Source organism: Podarcis muralis, chromosome 14 (genome assembly GCF_964188315.1).
Source record: "Podarcis muralis chromosome 14, rPodMur119.hap1.1, whole genome shotgun sequence".
NCBI classification, from domain to species: domain Eukaryota; kingdom Metazoa; phylum Chordata; class Lepidosauria; order Squamata; family Lacertidae; genus Podarcis; species Podarcis muralis.
This window is the reverse complement of record NC_135668.1, coordinates 6,865,614-6,888,319: the sequence shown is the minus strand read 5'-3', so window position 1 is coordinate 6,888,319 and position 22,706 is coordinate 6,865,614.

The following is a 22,706-nucleotide window of genomic DNA, read 5'->3' as shown; positions in this document are numbered from 1 at the left end:
CTTGTTTTGAGTAAGTCCATCTATGAAGTAAGCTGGCTTCCCCATTCTTACCCCACTTAACAAAGAATCAGGCAATAACTTGTGAAGTGAGGTTAAAAATAAGATTTACTTACTTTGGTTTACAGCAAGAATAGCATTAAAAACTGTGCAGGCAAAACACTTATATTTGCAGTATAACCAGCTTCAGCCAGATGCCTTGAAGCTGGAGCAAGCAGAGGAATGTCTGCATCCAGTGCTGATCAAAGGGAGGGAGAGCGAGGAACAGGAACTGCTATATGCTTATTCCTTTCCAGGAGGAGAAATGGCGTCACACAGAGCCCTCTCTACCAATTGCATTTCTATGGTCTGAGTGCCTATCAGTAAAACTGCTCTGTGGACCTGGCCCCTTCTCATGCTAACTAGCAAGAATGTGCATTTATTAAGTTTGGCTGCTAGTCTCCCAGGGAGCAGGCACATTCGGAGTGGGGAGCCAACCCAATCCATTGCATGGGCAAGACTCAGACTGAGGAGGAGGAGGAAGCTGCCAGCCAGGACCACCTCCTGGGCTGATTGTAGGAAGGCAGGAAGGTGGAAGGGGGCTGGCTGAGGGCAAATTGAGGCTGGTGGGTCAGTGCCCCCATTCTCCTTACTGGGCCAGTCTCCGCTGCATCGGCACCAGTGTATGTGGGGTGTGTGATGCTGCCATGTGGCATCCATAGCACTTTTCCTTTTGCCACAGCAAAAAGGGGACATTCCACATGTGGAACACATTTATTTTATGAGCACAACAATGGGGCAACCAGGAAATTTTGAGAGCACAAGGTTTTCAGTTGGACAATAAGAGCATTTGGTGTGGATGGGGGGTTCCAAGTCAGTTAAGGGTCATGGCCAATGGCTGTGCTAGACCTGTTATCCCAGGGATGGCCAAAGAGAACCTGAGATGGACCCCAAAATGGTGCCTCCTCCCTGCCAGAGAAGAAGGGGTGAGGGTAAATCTACATTGGGACAAAGGGGTAAAAAGGGTAGTCATTGGGGATCTGCTGCCCCAGTGGATCCAGCTGCCTGAGGCAATCACAGTCGCCTCAGTTTGCCTCTTGGTTGGGCTGGCCCTGTGTCCTCTATGAAAGCCTCAGTTTTCTATTTTTTCACTGCTGTGCTGTATTGCATTGTTTTCAGTGATCCTCCCTTCAGAAACACAAGACCGATTTCCTGCATAGACAGGCAGTCCAGACCCCATCAGCATAATGTGAAGTATGGGCTTGTTTATTTTGCCTGCATCATCTTGCACTTATTTGCATTGACTATTGTCTTGCAATGTCCTTCCCACAGTGGCCAAGTTGGTGTTCTTTGCCATCAGCTTTGAATTCCATGTCATGTATGCATGAGTTGAATACCACACTCCCTTCTATTAGGAAAACAGTCGGTTTAATTTTTGCTGCTGCACTGTACAATTTAAGCTGTTACTGATCCATAAGAGAGCCTTGTGGTTTCTCTTAGGAGCAGTTGGTGAGAGGCTTCCTCAAAACCATTTGCAAAATCCAAATATTGAATGGATACTATTGTCTGTTGTCATGGATGGATCACTCCCTGGTGACATTTGGATTGAATGTTTCAAGGGGACCACTCTCCATGCTCTGTACCACAGAGACTTATGGCATCTGATGGATTCCTGATTTCTTTGGGGGATTTTCCAGTTGACGTGGCTGGCATTTCTGTTGAGACTATTGTCTCACTATGGAATGGTGAGATGCATAGGACCATTGATTCAGTTGCTCCTGAGTGCAATCCCTGTTGCATTGGAGCATGCAGAGCACATTGGAGTGACTTGTATCTGATGAAACAGGAGGGCCAATGGCTGCAAAATTGGTGTAAGTTGTGGAATGGGGTTTTTGTTAGGTTGGAGTGGCTATAATAATTACAATTTATCCCTCCAGTCTCCCAGGTGTGTGGGTTTAAACCAAGTTTTTAAAATCCCATCCTTGACAGCATGAAATCTTAGGAAAATAAGCCGCAAAGCCTCCTTTTATTCTGAGCAATTGCAGCTGATGAAATCAGCTAGCTTTCCTTTTTTTACCTTGCATAACAAAGAATCAGGCAACAACTTATGAAGTAAGTCTTAAAAATAGTGTTTTCTTACTTAATGTTCTTGCATTGGTTCACAGCAAAGGCAGCAGTAAAAAATACGCAGGTACAGCATTCTTAATTACAACAATACAGAGGTTAGTTTCTAAAGTCCGTCTTTGTGCCTGGATCCCAGGAACATGTCCAATCAGCATCAGAATCATGGTGAAAAGAAGACACAGAGAGAGAGAACAACAGGAAAAGGGTTTATATCTCCTGTTTCTTCCCATTACTAGAAACAGGGGAAATGACATCACACAGAGCTCTCTCTCCATCAGTTACATTCCTATGGTCTGAGTCTGCCAATCAAGCTGCTCTGGTTGTTTGCCCTTAAACTTACTAACTAGCAAGGGTATGCATTTGTTTAGTTTGACTGCAATTTCCCACATAAATGCCCATCTGAAGCTGACCGAAGATGGATGAGAGCACATTATAGCTCATAACTATGTTGGTGGTGGTGAAGAAAGCTTACTTTTTCACCACCATTGTATCTGGCAGAGCTGTTTCAAGTGAAGAATGGGATTTTGCCATCTGATTGGGAAAGCATTGCTCTGGCTCCCTACTGAAGCTTGCTATGACAATTTTGCAAAGCACTTTAGGGCACTGGTGTCCAAACTTTCTTCAAAGAGGGCCAGATTTGATGAAGTGAAGGGCCATGAGGGCCGACCAAAGGGCCAACCAAGGTTGTTGACCTTTTTCTTAGGATCGAAGTTGTTGAGGTTTTTTTAGGATTTTACCCCAGGAAATAAACTGCCACAGGGGCTGGATCAAACCAACTGGCGAGCTGGATTAGGCCCCCAAAACAGACTTTGGATATGCCTGCTTTAGGAAAAAGGTTGTTCAGATTCAGGGAGAAATGGATGCCACAGTTAAAGTAAGTCCTACAGAGACATCCAGAGCATTGCCTGTTCCATCTGTACAGGATCAGTTTCAGTTATTGCAGCCTGAGGATGAAGACTCACTCCTTGTAGGAGTGCAGCCAACCACCTGCCCTCTGTATCCTTGTCCATCTTAGTTCACCAGAGCTCCCCAAAATGGGGCAGGGAGGTACCATCCACCTTGAAGGAGCTAGTGGTGCCTCCCCTTCTTAAGAGAACCTTGTTATTATTGACAGCTGCACGAATTATGATAGCTAGGAAGTGGAAGGGGCAAGCAGAATATAAAATGGAAGAATGGTATAAAGAGGTTTGTTTGGGATATAGCGATTAATGATAAATTAGCATGTGCCATTGAGGTAAGAAGGGGAATATGTAGGAGAAATTATTTTGAAGAAATATGGAGGGTGTTCGTAGAATTTGTGTTGTTAAAACAGAAAGGGGTTAAACCAGCGCAAGAGGTCTCAAAATTTTGGGAGGTTGGAGAGTTATAATGGAATAGTCTTGGGGGTCGGGTGCACATTTATTAATTTAAAAATAAATAAATAAATAAATAAATAAATAAATAAATAAATAAGGTGAACACTTCCATCAGGGATAGGTGAGAATAAGGCATGAAAGAAAGAAAGAAAGAAAGAAAGAAAGAAAGAAAGAAAGAAAGAAAGAAAGAAAGAAAGAAAGAAAGAAAGTGTATTAGCTGTTAGGACGTGGCTGAATTTTCGGAACTCCATGGGCTGAATATCACCCCTTGAGATTAATTCATTTTTATCCTGGGGCAGATCCGCCCCCCCTTGTTCTGCCCTGTGCTTCTGTTAGATTGCATATTTTACACTAAGATGTGACCCTGCATTAAACCAAGCAGAACAATTAGGTATGACTTCTACATTTTTGTGTGTACCTTTATTGCATTCTGTCCTGGCTTTTAAGTATTTTTAAATATTTGTCTTCTGAATCTCGGCAAATTTAGAGCTGCATATTGTAAAATTAATTAACATGTATAAATAAACAATTGGGCAGCGCCCTCTTCCTCATCAGAGAGAGAGAGAGAACACCTCATTAGAGTTCAGAGCACTTGACAATGATCTCCTGGTGGTGAATATCCCCTTTGGGGGCAAGGTGCTCAAGAGTGTGGGGTGACCCACCTGCAGTTAAGCTTGGAGGAAGCTAATTATCTGGACAGATTTCAGTTTCATTTTGAAATTGCCTTGGTCCTCCTGGCTGATGATCTGTGTCAGAAGTGTGTGTGTGTGTCTGCTTGTTCTCCTTGACCTCTCAGCAGCTTTTGATGTCATTTACCACATTATCCTTCTAGGGTGGCTCCAGGAGGTGGGGGTTTTGGGGCAGTGGTTATATTTCTGTTCTTTCGGGGGGTGTTTCCAGAAAGTAGTGAATAGGGGGCTATTGCTCAGCACCATGGGAGTCGTCCTGTTGTGTCCAACAGGATTCCATCTTGTCCCTCATGCTGGTTAAACATCTATTGTCATCAGGAAATTTGGAATGAGGCACCACAGATGACACCCAGCACCCCCCCTCTCTCTGTTCCACCTGAGTGAGGAGAGGTGGCTCAGGTGATAGACCTGTGCTTGGAAGCAGTGATGGGCTAGATATGGGCCAATAAACTGAAGCTGAAGCCTGATAAGATGAAGATGTTATGCTTCCTAAGTTCTTGGGTCCAAGAGGTGGGGAGATGCCTGTTCTGCGTGGGGTTGTACTGCCCTAGAAGAAGCAGGTCTGTTGTTTAGGTCACTCCTGGAACCAACATTTTAAGTGGAGAACTCGTGGCACCTTTTGAATGAAAGTGACTGGGTCACTGTGCTCTATGATCTGGTAACTTTCAGATTGGATTATTGCAATACACTCAACTCTGAACAGCCCTTGGACAACTTAGAAATGCCAGCTGGTCTAACAATGCAGGAGGCAGGCTACTGGCTGGGGTTCCTTTTAAGGTAAAGGTAAAGGTACCCCTGCCCGTACGGGCCAGTCTTGACAGACTCTAGGGTTGTGCGCCCATCTCACTCAAGAGGCCGGGGGCCAGCGCTGTCTGGAGACACTTCCGGGTCATGTGGCCAGCGTGACGAAGCTGCTCTGGCGAGCCAGCACAGCACACGGAAACGCTGTTTACCTTCCCGCTAGAAAGCGGTCCCTATTTACCTACTTGCACCCGGGGGTGCTTTCGAACTGCTACGTTGGCAGGTGCTGGGACCGAACAATGGGAGCGCACCCCGCCGCGGGGATTCGAACCACCAACCTTTTGATCGGCAAGCCCTAGGCGCTGAGGCTTTTACCCACAGCACCACCCGCGTCCCCGGGGTTCCTTTTAGAACCCGTTTATTTGGGGGCCAATTCAAATTGCGCACATTAGTGTTTAAAGTCCTAAGCGCCTAAAACCACAAATATAGATCAGCTCCTTTTCTATACACCACCTCAGGTGTAAAAATCAGTAGAGGGGGCCTTATGGTAATTCCAACTCCCTTGGTGGCTGGGGGGGGGGGGCTCAGGAGAGAGCATTTGCTATGGAATTACCTCCTCGCAGATGTACACCTTGCACTTCCATTGTATAGTTTTTGTCATTTGCTGAAGACACACTTCTCTGCCCTTTGACATCTGAGAGAGATATTTTAGAACTCAACGTATTTTGATTATGAATTGTTTCGACATTTTAATATTGCCTTTTTACATTATTGTAACCCACCCTTCCTTAATGTATAGGACAGGTAATAGATCATCATCATCATCCCCTATCTAAATGTTTGCTGATACACTTAACAAGAATTGTGAAATGTTGGTGAGGTGGGCTTCCCCGTAACTGAAGCTGAGCTGATTCTTCCTCAGGAAGAGATGGGAAAATCCACAAGAGTATATTGTGGAGCTCTGTAGCTATAAAACCTGATCAATAGATAATAAATCACATACACATGTAGGAAAGCAGGCACCATCATGAGCACACGCAGAACATCTGCAAAGACCCTTAAGAGGTTCTTGCAGTCGATGTTATTTTAAAAGTGGATTTTTCATACAATTTGCATTTCAAGTAAGTTTCTCTACAGGTTAGTTTTCCACAAACAATTGCTTTCACTGAAAAAACTAATTGTGCTCCCCTCCCTCAACTAACTCCTTCACTCTCCAACTGTTGTGTATGTCTTTCTTTCTTTGTTTGTTTGTACGTACACAAAGGCTCCTGTGGGTGGAGGTAGTTGGTCCATCCTCTCCAGGCAAGAGGCTGGTGATAATGGACAGCTTCAGCCATTGACTTTCCCTGGCCTTACTGGTGAAAGGATACAGCTGCTGGAATTGTGCCCTTCCGTGTCTCTTGTCCTGGCCCCATAGTGCCCATGCCATGGTACCTGTTCTTGGAGATACCCATTTGTTCTCTCACCCTCCATGTTAAGGAAGCAAGGAGCTGTGATCCATGCTGAGGAAAATTGTTCAAGGCTGAAGCTCCTTAGTAGTATTCTTGACTGCTGCCCAATGGTGAGGCTAATTTGGGGAAGAAATGGTGCTTTCATAATATTTTAGTCTTGATGCTGTCTCTTATGGGACTGATCAAAGAGCGCAAACTTCTCACTTGGTTGCTTGGACCAATTTCTATTTTAGTAGTGAAATACAATTAATAGAATGCCCTTACCTTGCTTGAGGGTCTCTTTGATCACCAGCTTTGAGAAGAACCTGATTAAGCCTGAATGCAGAAGCTTTGAGTTTCTCTGCTGCCAAACCCAAGTGGAGTGACCAGCCAGAGCCTGCAATTCCTCCATTTGAAACTGATCAATGTTGCTATGTGAATTTCAATTGATGGCAGGCTTAAAAGAACAGCAAGGAAACAAAACATCCAGGTTGTTATTATTCATTATTATTATTACAACCACAGCACAGGGGAGACAGAAAATCTCTCTCTCTCTCTCTCTCTCTCTCTCTCTCTCTCTCTCTCTCTCTCTCTCTCTCTGTGTGTGTGTGTGTGTGTGTGTGTGTGAAGGAGGGTCAAACAGTGCAAAGACAAAGGGGTAGTGGAGGGCAAGGCAAGTCAGTTCAATGGAAGTGAAGCCTGGGTATTGTGCAATTCTCCGAAATCAGCGGGCCTTTCCAGCCTCTGGGTTTTGCAAGGGCTATTTATTCACAGCTGATAAAAGGCTTCTTTGCTGTGCTTGGGATAGCGACAGCTTGCTGTGGTCAGTAGATAGAGGTTGTTTCCCTTTGCAAAGAAGGATATGTCAAAGGTGAAGCTTGAAGACTCCAAAAGCCAACGGATGCCAGAAGGAGATTAGCACTGCTGACACTTTCCCCCATTGAGGAGGAGGAGGAGGGGAAATGGTCAGGGGCAGAAATGGGAGCTTTATGAGGCTGGAACAAATGGGGGGGGAAGGGTACCCACATTTGACACATGTAGCAATGAGTGCAGACAACTGGCCAGTGACCAACAAGGTTGAGCTCATTCTTTCTCCTAACCATGCAAGCCTTGGAGCAGTGATGGAAAATGCCCAGCAAAATGAGGTCCGGCAGAGATATTAATTTGGTCCATTAGGCCATTTCCCCCAAGCCATGCATACATATGAAATCATTTATGATATCTTGTGTGAAGCAAGTAAAGACAAGGTCCTCAGTGGGTCCCTGAAAAGTGGGGCTTGTCCTCGGCACTTTTTATACTTGGTACCAAAAGCAAGCCCCATTAGGGTTAGGTTTCAGTCTTAATGGGTGCTGCCAAGGGGAGCTGACTCCTGCCAAAAGTAGGGCTTAAAGTCCACAGCGCCAACCATCTGACCAGCAGTGCCCTTCATGCCCCACTTGAATCAGCTGTGACCTTCCCTTGCAGTGGGACTTGAACACCAGCCATGCTGAAAAGTGTGGGGTCTCCAGTCAAAATCACAAATGCATGATTGCCAGACAGGCAGAGGAGGGGCTGACGCTCAGAGAAGGGACTGTATGTGGTCACTTCCTTAGTGCTTTGGTGGGAATTTCTAACAAAGGAGATAATCTTATGTACTTCCTCCCTGTCTGAGCTCTTTCTCTCTTCTTTCAAGCCAGCAATGGGAGCAGACACACATGCCTGGGCTCTGCTCAGAGCCCAGACTCCATTTTGCAAACGCCTTTTGTATTTTATAACTAAGAAGTAATTTTACCTGCATACTACTACTCTGATGTATTTGCTGCCTGCACTTAAATGTAAGTAAACTCTTTTGTTTATCATACTAAAATGTGTGGTTCCTTCTTAGCAATGGGGACAAAGAAGGGGAGGTCAGCAGGCCACAAACAAGAATAAATTTTTAAGGAATTGCCTAAATACTAGCTTCCAGTAAGCTGCAAAAGCATATACGTGTTTTTACGCTGCTAAAAAGGTTTCACAGCCTGTTTACTCTCATATTTCTCCCACACATTTGGGTTTCAAGGGTCTAATTCTGTTACCAGGCATTGTCAGCCTGAAGATAAGCCACCTCCTTCAGTACCATGGAACTGTCTAGTAGCATGACACTGGTGGTGTCTTAAAGCTTAGGAGGCAGAGGGTGATTGCTTTCATGGCAAAAGGTGCACTTAATCAAGTTATTTTAAAAGCAGAAACACAGACACAGAAAATGCTAGCTAGCTAGGTATGGCTGATATTTGTTAGTTACTATAGGCTGAATCCAGTGCTCTGTGTCTACAAGCCGAAGGACTCCAATGCAAGAGGTATCCAGCGCAACAGTTGTGCTAATAGAACTCGTGGCACAAGGGCTAAATCTGTTGTGCAACAAACATTAATAGCAACCTGCTTCTGCATTCTATTGTGCAACAATGTTCCACTGGCGCAAAACTTTTCACCGGAAGAGTGAGGAAGAGAAGAAGCAACTTTAACTTAGCCCTACATTGGATTCCTCCAGACAAAAGGGGGCCCAGTGACCTAGCAATTGGGAGACAAGTACAGTAACCTCGGGTTACAAACACTTCGGGTTACAGACTCCGCTAACCCAGAAGTAGTACCTCAGGTTAAGAACTTTTCCTCAGGATGAGAACAGAAATCATGTGCAGGTGGCAGAGGGAGGCCCCATTAGCTAAAGTGGTACCCCAAGTTAAGAACGGTTTCAGGTTAAGAACGGACCTCTGGAATGAATTAAGTTTGTAACTAGAGGGACCACTGTACTAGGATCCAGCTGCTGAGTCTGTTTTTAAAACATCACTAGAAGCAACCAGGATGAATGATTGGGCGACATGACCATGTCTCCTTTCTTGAAGTGCATCATGTGCACCACATATTGAGGTTTCCAAGCAACAGGAGGTAAGCCCCTTTCTGACCAAAACCAGAGTACAATCCTCGCAGGAGACAAAGAGCAAGCGATGTGGCTGTCTCAGCAGAGCTGATGAGTAGCAGCTGGGCGGCCAAGGGACTCCTTTTTGTACCGCATCTCACCTGTCTCTCTCAGTGAGCAGAGGCCACGTGGCTCTGGCAGAATGCTGCTGCCCCCCCCCCCCGTCTTCCACACAAGACGAGAAGCCAGAAGACCACCACTCCAGCCAGCACAGTGGTAGGAGTGGTGGTCTTCTGGCTTCTCGTCTTAGTTTCCTGGTTGCTGGAAGCCCAGCGCTCGCCCAGCCTTTACGAGACAAAAGATTCTGTTTAGGGAAGCTTTTAATGTTTGATGCATCACTGTATTTTAATATTTTGTTGGAAGCCGCCCAGAGTGGCTGGGGAAGCCCAGCCAGATGGGCGGGGTATAAATAAATTATTATTATTATTTGTTGTTGTTGTTATTATTATTATTTGTTGTGATGGCACGTGCTAATATAATATAATATAATATAATATAATATAATATAATATAATATAATATAATATAATATAGCACCTGATTTGCAACTGTTGAAGCTGGGAAGTGAGGAATCGCAGCATGGAGTCCTTCTACCCTCAGTTCTCTCCCTAAGTGGCAACAGCAGCAGCAGCAGCGCGTGACAGTAAACGGAGCCTGGTTTTCAAGGCTGATCTGCTGCTTGTGACGTCATGAATAATGTCTCTCTGTAAGCGACGGACAGACGCATACAAACCAGACCATTCAGACTAGAAGACACCAATACTTTTCCTGACAGCTTTCTTCGTGGATGTCTTCATAGGGAATCGTCATAAGATTAACATTCTATTGCTTTTGAAATTTGTTTGTGGCTGGGGGGTTATTGTTTTGTTATGTATTTTGTATTCTCATTTTGTATCTTTCTGTTGTGAACCGCCCTGGGACCTTAGGGTCAAGGGCGGTATGCAAATTTAATGAATAATAATAATAATAAACTGCTGTAATTAAGAATTTCCTTTCGTTGACCCTTTGGTATAGTATTGCTGGCTAACAAGGGGGAAGTGTGTGTGTGTGTGTGTGTGTATTGCTACACACTGTTGCCACTTAATATTAATCTAAACAACAACAACAAGGAGAAATAGCCCCGGAACCTATTTTCCCTTGCTGGCTGAAAAACTGCAAGCAAGGCTCGTTCTGTCCCCCGCATTTGACGTGGAGAGACCAGCCATGCCTGAGCTCCTGATTCCTCCACCAGCCTTTCAAAGGGGGCGGCAAGCGGCTCAGGAACGAGCCCACAGCGATGCGGACTCTCTCTGAACTCTTCCCGGGCCGTCCTGTCATGGAGGTCCCTCTGACTGGCAAAATACAATGTCGCCCGCAGGTCGGTCTTCTTGGGCCAGTGGCGGAGAGTTAGGATCAGCCTGTCTTCGCCCCGCGAACTCCCTGCTTGATGGAGTGGCAAAACGGGTCAGCTTTGAGCAAAGAGGAAATCCTGCCCTCAGAAGGTCCAGAGCTGGGGAATCTAGTAGATTCCCAAGCGGGGGGAGGAGAGGAGAATGGATCCCTTTTGCAGGAACTTCTGGATTGTTCTTTTCAAGCAAGAATGTCCTACGTGTAACGATACCGAAGCAAAGGGCCAGATCACTTTCCCGAGCTCATAGCTGTCAACGTTTCCCCCTTTTTTTAAGGGAAATTCCCTTATTCCGAATAGAATTCCTCGCAAGAAAATGGAAAAGTTGACAGCTATGCCCGAGCTCCGTTGGAACAAAGAAAGCCGAGCGTGAGAGAGACAGACCGAGAAACGAATGGGCTTAAAAACCCAAAGGGACGGAGAAGCTTGAGAAGGAAAGAGCCTGCCCCATTTGGAGTGAAGAGAAGCTCGGCTCTGTGCCGGATCAAGGCCATGATGCGCAGAAAGCGTCTTCTTCAGAAAACTTCGCGCGGGGTTTTCTCAAAGACAGCAGCTTTTATTCGCAACATTTGCCTCCAGATCTTCTATGGTCCTTTTTTCTTTAGAGAATGATGCCAGTCTTCCTATAACTTACTTTAAAAATCTGGTGCTTATGTCGCTGCTATCCGCAGCCAGATTGGCAATAGCCCAGACTGAAAATAATCAAAAGTTCCTATGCGGAAGGATGTGGAAGAAATTGCGCACCAAAGGCTGGCACTTTTGTCACGTTTGGCTTGTATGGAACATCGCTTTATTTGACGGTCTGGTCAGACACAGACTTGGGGTGTGGGGCGAGGCCAAATCGGACAGTTTTGAAGCGGGCTGGTTTCCATTTTTTGAATACAGGAATAAATAGGGAGAGTCTTATAGAAGTCCTCCCATGACTTACTCCTCCTTCAGGTTGGGCTATAAAGACTCTTGGCTATATGTTAACTGCATCTCTGTATTTTTTTTAAAATACTGAATATGCTCCGTGTGTGATTTTGTTATCGTTTGTATGTGTTATGTGTTAGTTTGTGCATACAGTATGTTTATGATAAATCAATAAAGCTTATTTTCAAAAAGAGAGAAGGCTTTATGTTGCTTCCTCTGTGTGGGCCAGCTATACAGAACGCGGAAGGGCAAAATCCTGCTGAGCCCGGCAGGCTCTGGAGGGGGCGTCAGCTATCTCCCCCACCCCCAACTTCCAAACCGTCCTTCTCCACAGCTTGCAAGAATGGAGGACGGCTCTTCCGGCGCTGCTCTCAGTGTGCCAGCCTTCACAGAGCAGAATTGTGAATAAGAAGAAGGGAGTCAGCAGCAGAGCTAACAGCCAAACCCCGAGGTCTGGGGCTGACGGAGACTGAACCCCATTATCCAAAGGGGGTGGGTGGTAGTGGAAGGAGAACTCCAGCAGATCAGCGGAAGGAGGAAAACGAGGATTCGTAAATAAGTGTATAACTCGCTGTTTAGAACAGGGCTGCAATGTCAACTGACAGGGTAATCGTTTTATTTGTTAAAAAGAGAAAATATACCGCAATCCTTGGTATGCCTACCCAAAAGTAGGTTGCCCAGAGTTTTAGGCATGGAGATAAAGGCGGCAGCAGCAGCAACTAAAAAGCAGGTTATTACGTATTTTGTAAAATGGTGTTCCTCTTAAAGAGCTGGACTCCGTCTTCACGGCGGGGTGGCCCCCTTCCCCAGCCCCACCGAGCAGGGCCTGCGAGAGACCCGCAGTGACCAATTCGGGCCCGGCTCTCAAACAAAGCCAGTGCCGCGTCTTCGCAGCAGAACTCTTGCCTTCCGGGCGCAAATGTATGGGAATGTAATCGTTCCCTCGGCTGATCAATTTACCTAAAGCCACACGACCCATTCGACCAGGGGTGCCTTGACCCGAGGGGCTGCGCAGGCATTTCGGAACGCCCCGCTTCCTCCACCGGCGTTTGCAGGGATTTCTAAGGGATCGATCAGCAGGGCGTGTTTTCATGCTCCTCCTAATTTGTAGGCACGCGCCCCTTTCATTTGGCAAAGCTGTTCCTTTTTGCTATTTCATGCTTCGGCTGCTCCGTTTTACAGATCCTTGCCTCGGTCCGGAAGCCCCTTTAGGTGCCCGACTAGCCCTCTGCCCTGCCAGTTACCTGGCGCGAGTTCATTTTGAAAAATAAGAATTGGCTCCGCCTATCTCTGCGAGGCCACCCCTTTGCCCTTCAACTTGCCCCCTGCCCCCCGTTCTTCCTGTGCCCCCTCTTGAGGCGCAGACGCCCCCTCGACCCGTCGTTGAGGACCCCACAGTGGGAATGCTTAGAAAGAAAGGGGAGGGTTTGGCTAAAACTGGGGGGCATGGACGGTGTCTTCAAAGAGTCTCCAAATATGAACGCTATGAGGGCATCTAATTACATCCGCCCTACTGAATCGGGGGCGTTTATCTCCCCGCCCCCGCTGCCAACGGTGCCCCTCTGCAGTCCACAAGAGACACGCATGTCCATTCCTGCGCATGAGAAGAAATGGAGCCAAGGCGGACAACTTCACCAATGGCTACGCCGTCGGCGAGGGACCTTTACGTCGGGCAGGAGGAAGCTCGACCGCTGCTGCTGCTGACCTCAACGAAGGCACTGGACTTCAGTCCAAACGACTTTCGATGTTATCCGATGTGGACTTCAGCGCACAGGGATGGTGGGCTTCCCCATCGCGGGGAACGATGGCAAAATGGCCTAATTTGGTTCTGGTTCATGGAAGGCTTCTCGTCGCTTTGGCTGCAGGACCCTCACAGGTCTATGCTGGAGAGGCTTTCATTCAAAAGGACCACCTTGTACCCAGTGGCGTAGCGTGGGTTGTCAGGACCCGGGGCAAGGCAAGTAATTTGCGCCCCCTAACCCATGGATTTTGCGCCCCCTAACCCCCCAGATGTTGCGCCCGGTGAGGCCGGCCCCCCTGCACCCCCCCCCCACGCTACGCCACTGCTTGTACCTGAAAAGCGCATAAGGTGACCACCTTCAGAACATCCCCCCACCCCTGACTCGCTACCAGCGGACAAAGGGCAGGTCCGTGCCAGTTCCAGCGACTGAAGCCCTCACCTATCCATAGGTCAGCCTCTAAAGAAGCATATTTTACAGCTTTCCACTAGCTTTCCACCGCCACCGCGCCACAAGAAAAAGGGTGTTTAGATTTTTTTACTTTAAAAAAACTAGGTAATTTCCCCAGGGGTATTTCCAACAAGGCTCAAGGAATTGCAGCCCACTAAAATGAACGCTTTGCATTCCAGCTTCTGTTGCTAACAACGATTCCAAAATCCGTAGGTGGGCAAGATCTTCGCTGGAACCAACCAGACAAGGGAGCGAGCTGCCCTCTTCTCCAGAACTTGAAAGCTGGCCCAGTATTTTATTGGTCCCAATAAAAAGCACTGCCCAGCTGTCTATTTTTGATTCCTCCACCCATTCACGGACCAACCCGGTCTCCTCCCCCCCCCCTTTCATACTAGCAATAAAGTTATTCAAAGGCTAGGCATCAAGCTCTGGACTATCTGTCTTTATGTATTACGGCAATCACCTTTCCTTTCCTTTCTTCTCTTTTACTGGAACCTGGGATCTCTAGTCTGTCATCATCGCCTCCAATTTTCAAAGAGGCTCGAGTACAAATAGCACCGAAACAGCAGGTGCTTAGACGTGGGGGTGATTCACGCGGTCTCCTCCACACACCCAGAGTGAGGGGGCCGCCATCTAATCCGGCAGGGGCCGGATAGGGTTAAGTTAGTGCTAGGGACGAGGAACAGAGCTGGCCGCCTCCGCCGCCTTCTCGTCCTGCTCCAGGCGCCCCCTCCCCAGGTATGGCCCTCTTCCCCTCCTCATTTCCCCCACTCATTCCGCGCCTAGCCCCCCAACCACCGCAAAGGGCCGAGTGCAGCATTTGATAATGAGGGAACTTATGGAAGCTTGCAAAACACTGTAAATAATTTAGCATTGTATTTCAGGGGGAAATCGCTATCTTAAATCACCCCCATATAAATTGCAGACTTATAGGAGGGGCTGTTGAGCCCACGTTTTTAAAGCAGCCATATTCAAAGAGACATAGATGTCTGGATTAATTATTCATCGGCTGGTGCCTTCCTTCGTTTCTAACTTATTATTAATTAGGCGCCTCCAGTCTTTGCGCAGAAAGCTCCGCCGAGTCGGTTGCAGCTTTAAATATGAATTAAAAGCAAATCCAAGTGACTGTAATGCGAAAATTATTCCGTGTCTTCCTTGGCAGAGATGAAGAGGCCCACGGATCAATACTGTGGAACTCAGCTCCGAAAGGACAGCGGGGTTATTGATAGCTTATCTCCATGACGTTAATGATTGGAAAAGGGAAACAAAAACCCCAACCAACTTAGGAACTTTTTATCTGCCGTCGAAGTCCCGGCCATCAAGCATGAATTAAGTGGGCTGGGGAGAGTCGTCGGGGTATTATTTATGACCAGACCGGATAAACTCTTCTGCCCCATGCCTCTGAACTTATGGGGGCCTCGGCTCCACTAATGGGGCGGGGAGGAAGGAGGAATGCAAGACCCCCCAAGCAACAGGTTGCAAGGCAGGCAGGCAGGCAAGGAGCGAGGGAGGAGAGCCCAGGCGCGCCGCCGTCGAACCGGAGAGAACGACGGAAAGACGGAGGAAAGAGTCGGGTCCCCAGGCCGGCTGTCGGCGCGATCCAAAAGGAAGGGAGCGGAGGAAAAGCGGGACCAGCCTGAGTAGGGAGAGGAAGGTTCGCTTCTAGGAGTGAGAAAGATCAAATGAGCTCGTCCCGTCAACGCAAATTGTATCAAACAGGAACTGCGCATTTATCAGAGGCTAGAACTGTTTTTCGTTGTTCCAGAGAACCACAAAGGTTCTCTGCTAGCAAAAGGTTTTTTAAGGAGTTGAGACTTCCGGTTCGAAAGCGCTGGCCTTCCCCATCCAAACTGGGCTGGGAACCGGGCAGAAATCACCGCGAATCTGCTTACAAAAAACAAAACAAGCTCCCTTCCATAAAATGGCAGACTGTATTTTTCACCCGACCATCTTTATCGTTATTAATCCTAAACCCTTTGGAATCTGCCTTGCTGCCTTTCACACTTCCAGTACTCAATTTAATTTAATTTAAGTTAGCAGTTTAAAACGCAGAGACTGCCCAATATTTATGAGTAGCTCACAAAAGTTGAAAGGCCAGATCCGAAACCTCGGGGTTTTTGAGATGGTAACCCTGGAGACATCGAAGTCTTTGGATATAAACCGATTTAGCTCTGTCGAACTTAGGGACCAGATTCAGAATTCCCAATACTATCAGCCGAGCGCGAAAGAAGAGTTGACCAAGTCAGAACGGGGTAACTAGAAGGCAAGGGTTTCAAAATGCTTAGAGGCCATGTGCACACCCCCCCCCCTTTCTCTGACAAGTTTAAGGAATACCTCCGATGCAGACAAAGAGAGCCGTAGGCCACTTGTCCCGTTGATTGCTGCCCAACGGGAGGGCCGGGGCATCGCTCCTCTGAGTTAGGGATTGTGTCACGCAAACACCGTGACCACAGTCTCCTTTCCCCGCCACCCCCCGGGGCTCGCTAGGAGGCTCGCAAACGCCCAGTCCTCCAGGAATGTGGGTGGCTGTGAAGCTGCCCGCGTCCCCTGTTCCCTTTCGTTCCTCCCTCAGACACAAGAAAATATAGATCTTGTAATAAAGCAGCAAATGGACACGATTGTGCTTACAAATCTCTGGCTAGATTTCTCTTTATCCTCAGTTTTGTATCTTTTAAAATATTTATGGCAATATAATTGCTCTACATAGATCTGTCTTCTGAAAATCAATTTTCTCTCTTTCTTTCCTGTAGGAAAAGTGAAAGCCTTTTGAGGTGCGGGGTGCATAACATCGTTCGCTTGCTTATAATGACTGGGGTCGGGGTGGCGGCCTCAGAAATATTGCCTGGTGCCGGCTATGGAGACTGGCTGGTCGCAGTTCGGGATTTCCTCCGCCTGTCCTGCAGGGAGAGGAACAGCATTCGTTTCAAAACAGTCTCGGAGGTCCACATTTATTTTATTTTATTGCTTACTCGAATGATAATGAAAAAAAGGGGGGTCCTCTCAGCGCATTTTTGGAGGTGTCTAGCCGGTTTTTTTCTTCCTTTTGGAAGAGGCTATATTGTGGGGCAAAACTGTATCATTCCCTTAGAGGGGAATTTTGATGTCTGTCTAAAGAAACCAGGTAATCTGTGTTTGAATGTAAAACTAGTTGTTATACATCTGGGAAGGTTTGGTGACATTTCCTAGTTTTCGGGAGGTCCGAGGTTATTCGCGTTCCCGGGAGCTTCAAGGGAGCTCCACCCCTGAGCTGGCAAGTCGTAGCCCCCTCCTCTCAACCTCTCAAGAAGGACGGGGAGGAGCACCAGGACGGTGCCGTTTTCTTAAAGCGAGTTAAGAGGAACCGACGAATCCGCTTAAAATTCTCCATCAAACCTTCAAGCCCCCTTTAAACGTCCAACTAAGCTCTTTTGCACGGCCAGAACAACCTTTTCCCCGATGTGGTTGAGACTAGAACAAGAAAAATGGCTGTATTTTGCTGACCATGATAAGATCTAAGAACAGAGAGGAATTGAAAACCCACTCGTGTGCATTGAGTTTAATTGTCACGACATTTTAATCGCTAGAGATTGCGTCACGTGCAAAGTTCCCTTTCCAACATTACACCGGTAAGAACGGCTGGAATGGATTTGCAATGCTAATTAACGATGCAAATGATTTGCAATTTACAAGATCTGCCACCTCGAAACAATTAGTTTCCTAACCCTTCATGTTTTAAAATCTGCTGTAGAAGACAGCGCTGTTTCGACAACATCAACAGCAACTAAGCAAAGGAAACTTCACATAATTCCGCCAAACCACAACTTGGAATTGGATTTATTTGGTGTTTGTCTTGCTGTGAAGCCGACGGAGCGCACGGATTTGTTTCTATTAATTCGAAAACAAAAATTTGAATGTAGCTCCTTCAACGTCACGTTGTGCATCAATAGCAGAGGGGAGGGAGGGCGCTTTTATATCAGGTGGTGGGTTGAGGCTGGAGGAGGGGGCTGTGCTGCTGCCACTTATAAACAAAGCCCCCAAACACTCTCCTCCCCTGCGTTTCCTTTCCTTTTCTTATAATGATAGGAAACCTGCCATGGTTAGTGGTGGAAATCAGCTTTTTTGAGACATTCGCAAAGACTCCCCGCCTCTCCCGAAGAGATCCGTGGACGGCGAGCTGATTCGCTCCCGCGTCTATTTGAAGTGCATCCACAAGACCGCGAAGCGCCAGTGCGGCGTTTGGGCCTCAGCTCCTCGGTTCTTTCCAGGGTAAAGAAGCGGAGTCGGCTGCCTGCCTGCGGGTTAGCGGCTCCTACAAGAGCTGGAGGCCATCGCCGGGGAGAAGGAGCCACAGGTGGCCCGCGTGGCCCTTTGCTGAAGCCGATGTGGCCCGCAGGAAGACGCGGCGGACCGAGAAGTCCCCGCCTGCCCGGAGCTGGGCCTGTTGCCTCCGCTGCCTTCTCTTCCTCCGGGCCCGCCGAGCAGAGGCCGCTGCGGCTCCACAACTGGCCGCATCCTCCTGCGGCCTCGCTGGAGCAGGGCAGAGGGTCGGCCGGCCTCGACTGGAAGGTGAAGCTCGGGCAGAGCAGAAGTGGCTGCTCTGGAGCGGGCGAGCTGGACCTCCCCTTCGCGGCTAGCCTTCGAGGCGCTTCCACCTGCTTCTGTACTTCCCCTGGATCTCCGAAGGTCCCTGCTGCCTTTTATAGTCTACTTCTCTTCTATTCAGAGCCCATCGGCTCGCACCTGTGAAGGTCGGTGGTCCACTGGCCTATGTGGGGCTGTTTTGCGGCTGGGCATCTTCTGTTAAAAGCGCAGCCAAGAGTGGCACGGGGCGCTTGGGACTGGCTTTCTTTGCAAAGGGCAGGCGAGGCGCACGCGACAAATACGGGGAGGCGGTGTGAGAGGAAGGCGAAAGCCGAGGCCCATCTCAGGCTCGGGAAAAGCTCGCCCCCTCTGTCCCTGCGGGCAGCTTCCAGGAGCGCATCGCGAGCGGCAGACCCGGAAGACTTTGCCTGCCCGGGGGCCGAGGAAGGCGGCGAGGCGAGCGGCAAAGCCAGCGCAGGAGAGGGCCAGGACCCCCTGCTCCTCCCCGCCGGTTCCCTGCCAGTAATTTCTGCAGCGGCTCTGCAAAATGCTCGGCAGGCTTTAGGGCGTAGGAGGAGCGGGAGAGGGGGGCATCTCTGTAGATCTGCGACCCCCGCTTTGCTGCAAAACGCCGCCCCGAGTGGAGCCATGACTGGGGTGGCAATTCTGAGCCCCGCCTCAAGCCCTTGACTCCCAAGCGACTGGGCCCGGCTGCCTGAGCTTTCCTTGCCCGCAGGTCGGCTGCGGGGAAGCCGCGTGTGAGACAGGCGCAAAAAGCAGCGAGGAACGCGCCCCTCCAGCCGAGCGCAGCACGCTATTGTCTGGCAGGGGTGGATTTCCAAGGGGACGCCGGCTGTCTTTGCCTCCTAGCCCAGGGGCTCCAGAGCCGCTCCCCACTCCAGGCCGAGCCCGAGGAGACTCCTTAAGCAGCTCAGCAGGGCGCTGGAGGGGCACGGCAGGGGGTGTCTCGCACCCGAGGCAGGGCGCCCTCGAAGAGCCCCCGCGCTCTCCCTGTCGGACCTCAGGGCATGTCAGAAAAAAGCGCCTCAGACTTCATACCCTGAATTGAAGTGGGGCGGGGAGAGAAAGTGAGCGGAAGCCCCCTTGAGCTTCAGCATTTCTGAAGGTCTTGACCCGGCTGGTCGACGGTGCTTGTGAAACGCCTCCTCCGAGGCAGCTTTTGTCCGGATGATTTCAAGCGTCGGCGAGGCGGCGATGGAACGAAAGCCACGTCGCGGCCAAGCCGAGGAGGCAGACGGGGCCCTCTCTCTCCCTCTCCTCTCCCCCACAGGCACGGCAGCTCCAAGGGAAGGAAGCTCGGGGCGGTAGACCCTCCGGCCCCCCTCCCCGGCCGCCTGAGCGAAGCCTGCGCGCGCACTCGGTCTCTGTAGTGTCGGCGCCCGGGACTGGCAGAGGCTGAGCCTCTCTTGAGGGCCCGCAGGAGAGGGAAGGAGTTCGCGACCCCGTCTCTCTTGAGCTTAGCTAAGAAGCCCCCCACCCGCCTACGTGCCCCTAACTCCCCGTCACTCCGCAGAGTAGGCTTACCCCCGAGGTGCACTCCGTGACCCTTGAGCGGCAAGGCCGGCAGGCCGTCAGCCTCGAAGGCCCTGGGCGCAGGAGCAGGGCGTGCCATCCCGTCGGAAGTGGGGCGTGGGCTCTTCCAGGCGGCCCGGCGCAGTGGCCCTGGCTAAAGCCCCAGCCGCTAGGCTCCTGGGCTGCAGCAGCCTGGACTCCGAGGCCGTCCAGCCTGGTCTCTTGCTCTCTCCCGTCGGTGCTGCGCGCAGACGGCCTCCTCCGGCTGCTGCCTGGTCTCTCCTGCTCGCCGGGCAGCGCTTTTTGGCCAGCCTCGCCTCGCCTGGGGAGAGAGGCGACGTGCCTGGGAATCGCCGCCCGCCTCGTTATGGATCTGCGAGGCTAAGCGAGGAGAGATCAGTATGCAAATAGGCTGAGCTGCAGCAATCGAAGCGTTCGATACCGAGGAGTCGCTGCTGCTGCTGCTGCCCGACGGAAGGGGCTGCCAGGCGAGCTGGCTGGAGCTGCTCGCCCGGGCCGCCCCCTCCCGCCACGTCGGGCTGGGCAAGGGGCTTCTCGGGGGCTTCCCCGGGCCCCTCGCCCGGCCTGCACGTTGGGTGGAGAGGCTTTGCCCTCCGGGATTCAGGGCACGCGAGGGGGGAGGGGAGCGAGAGTGTCAACGGCAGCGGCGGGGCCTCGGCTGAGGTGCTGCTGAGAGGCGGCCGGGAGCTGAGCTGCAGCCGGATCGATACCGGCGCGGTAATTGCAGAGCAGCTCCAGCGCCGCGGAGGATGGAAGGGGGGCCGGTGCGCTCAACAGCTGAGACTTGGGCGGGAGGCGCAGGCAGAGAAAGGGAGAGAAAAGGCTGGCTCAGGCCAGACGGAGGAGTCACCTTGAAACAGGGCCACCAGACTGCGCCTCCACAAAGGGCCTCCTCTGTGTGCTCCAGGGGGTCTCCCCTCTGTCCCCCTCCTCCCAGGATCCATCCCATCCTGGAAACGAGCTGGTTGTCCCCTTTCCAATTTGGTTTCTGCCCTGACCTCTGGCTCTGCCCAGGCCTTTGCCAAGGAGCAGCGGTTCCTTTCAGAAGATGAGGCCTCCCGGACTCTTGAGACGGTAGCTTTGCCTCCAGGCTCTTCTGGCCTGTAGAGAGCCAGTTGGGTCTTCTGCTCCTCCTGGGTTTTTGCGAAGAGCCCCTGTTTCCCAGGAGAGCAGGGACAGGAGAGAGCCTTTGCCTCTGCTCTGCCACTGGATGCTGTGAGAGCAGGAAGCTCTCCTGGATGGGACAGATTCTGCAACCAACAAAATCCAATAAAAAGCATGATATGTGTGTGTTTGGGGATAGGGAGAGGATACACCCTATTATTATTATTTGTTATTTGTATTAAATTTGTATACTGCCCCTACACCCATAGATCTCAGGTAGGTTCACAACATAAAATCACACTATAGAAAACAGAAAATACATAATAAAAACAAAGACAACCTAATAACCCTCCCCCTTCCACAACACATGTTAACATGTTAAAATTCTACTGGATGTTTAAAGAGGAATGTTTTTGCCTGGCGCCTAAAGGTGTGTATAATGAAGACGCCATCCAAACTCCCCTGGGGAGAGCATTCCACAGATGGGGAGCCACTGCAGAGAAGGCCCCATTCTCGTGTTGTCACCTTCTGGACATCTTGAGGAGGGGGCACACGAAGAAGGGCCTCAGAAGATGATCTCAGGGTCTGGGTAGGTTCATATGGAGAGAGGCGGTCCTTAAGGTATTGTGGTCCTGAGCCATTTAAGGCTTTATAGGTCAAAACCAGCACTTTGAATTGTTCCCAGAAACTAATTGGTAGCCAATGCAGTCGGACAGAATCGGTGTAATATGATCAAACCATCTTGCCCCACTGAGCAAGTTTCTGAACTGTCTTCAGAGGCAGCCCTACATATAACACATTGTAATAATCTAATCTAGAGGTTACCAGAGCATAGACAGCAGTAGTTAGTCTGTCCCTGTCCAGATAAGGGCACAACAGGGCCACCAGCCAAAGCTGATGGAAGGCACTCCGTGCCAGTGAGCCCACCTGAGCCTCAGGTGACAGCTTGAGGTTAAATCAACTTTGTCTTACCTTCCAAGTTTAAAGCTGCAAAGGGTGGAACTCTGCTGAGCTCACCCACATAAACAAGGAAGGATAATAACTAATACAGCCTCTCTTAGTGCCTAAATCCATTCCTACAGTATGTGATGAGTTTCACCAGTATTTTGCTTTAGTTTTTCATTTTCCTTTTGATTGTGCCTGGTCACTGTTTCTCCCATTTTCCTACATAAGCTGCATAATTAGATTTCTAGGTTATACTGGTTTCTGGACACACTCATGGAGTATTTGATTTTGCCCCATTTGGGCTACACTACTTGTTTTAGTGTCTGGAGGTGAAGCAGTCAGGCAGGATATTTGGGGTTCAGCTGGCAGTCCCCCTGTACTCCAAAGAAGACCACTGCAAGGCAGTGGGAATCCTGCACCTCTTGCCCTAAGTAAAAACCAAGCCACTGGTAGCAAGAAGAGAGAAGTGGCTGTCCTTTGTAGTGATATACCCCACTGAGTTAGCCCTGCAGTGTGGTGTGGCTGCCCTTCACACACATTTTCCACATCCTTCCACACTGGGATAACTGTGCATTTATTCCTACTCTCCACTTCCTGTTCTTGAATCAGTTCCTGATTCCATAGGAGGACCTGTCTAAACTCATGAGGAGTTTGGAATGGGGAACTTTGGCAAAAGCTTTTTGAAAGTCTGGGTTCTCGGTGTAAGCCTGAATGTGGCTTCCCAGCTGTGTTTGATCCTGCTGGCCACAGGATTTCTGCCACTGGCCACCTAGCCATTGGCCCAATTATTCCATTTGCACCAGCTCCT